The sequence below is a fragment of the Lineus longissimus genome, chromosome 12 (assembly GCF_910592395.1).
Source record: "Lineus longissimus chromosome 12, tnLinLong1.2, whole genome shotgun sequence".
Classification (NCBI taxonomy): Eukaryota; Metazoa; Nemertea; class Pilidiophora; order Heteronemertea; family Lineidae; genus Lineus; species Lineus longissimus.
This window is the reverse complement of record NC_088319.1, coordinates 9108053-9109196: the sequence shown is the minus strand read 5'-3', so window position 1 is coordinate 9109196 and position 1144 is coordinate 9108053. Positions and strand designations below refer to the sequence as shown.

The following is a 1144-nucleotide window of genomic DNA, read 5'->3' as shown; positions in this document are numbered from 1 at the left end:
TTTGGTGATCACAGCCATGAAAGTTCATAAGAACTTTCCATGCAACCTGGGGTTTCTTATCGGGACAAAAAGATGCACCAACGCCAACAAATGCCCATTACTAAAGGCGGCGAAGAAGTTTGATACTGCAGCAGCAGTATCAAACGAACAAACCTTTAATAGTCGGTCTACGAACAAACCTTTACTACTCGCCAAGGTAAATCATTCTTCAGTGTGCGACTAAATTCCCTATTGGGCGGTGATGACGGTGGTGGTGTGGAGGGGGGCAGCTTATTCATTTATAACTTTGAGGTATGAGATTGGTTGAATTGGAATCACTTTGGCATTAACTGCCCTGGATGGTAGGGCTGCAAAATTGTCTATAGACTCATTAGAGTGTTCCTCTCTACGGAAATCTTTAGTGAAAGGCGAAAGATTTATGCGTGTAATCGAAGACAAACCGGACTGATGTTGTCCAGCCCGAGTTGGCTAGAGCTTGCCAAGTTCTTCATTATGTGTTTGATTCTGGAAAATGGGATGCCGAGTAGTTCTTAAGTCTGCAGACGAAAGAAATTCATTGCAAGCTATTTCTAATGATCTGATGAACATATCATTCAGCTCGTCGTCAGTTATCGCCTCATCCATGTAGGCCATGCCAATTGCGGATCATCGAGAAAAAGTCAGGGAAATACAAAAAATGACCACGCTTACGTTATCAAGCTATCACCTTTAACCTTTGGTCAGTTCCAGCCGTCCCAACCGTACAGTGATATTGGAAGAATTATGAGATAAAAATAACGAAAAAAACTGGAAGTCTACAACACGTGGTATTCCGAGGCGGTCACCCATCCACTTACTGACCACGCTCGACGTTGCTTGGCTTCGGTGATCGGACGAGAACCGGTGTTTTCAACGTGATATGGCCGTAGATATCAGAGTTCGACTTTTTGGGCTGTTATAACAGTAGGCCAGCAACGTAATTGCAAACTACATACATTTTATTTCTGTTGACAAGTTATATTGGGACAGGTTCGTCTCTTTGGAAATATTTTATGGTTCTGAAAAGAACCGTTTGGCGTAACCCGAAGTATTAAGGTAGCAGGAAGGGTTGGGCGTTTGTGGTTTCTGAGTCTGAGGGGGTTGGTATCTGTTGACTGTGCTTTAA

The 1144-nt window shown here is 43.3% G+C and overlaps 1 non-coding gene and 1 pseudogene across 1 annotated transcript; both read right to left on the bottom strand.

The window, feature by feature from the left end:
• Positions 1-330: 330 nt before the first annotated feature.
• On the bottom strand, positions 331-448 carry LOC135497476 (U5 spliceosomal RNA). The gene has a single exon (XR_010448881.1). It is a non-coding gene; the product is annotated as a U5 spliceosomal RNA (small nuclear RNA).
• A 343-nt stretch (positions 449-791) lies between these two features.
• On the bottom strand, positions 792-910 carry LOC135497524 (5S ribosomal RNA; annotated as a pseudogene).
• Between the last annotated feature and the right edge of the window lie 234 nt (positions 911-1144).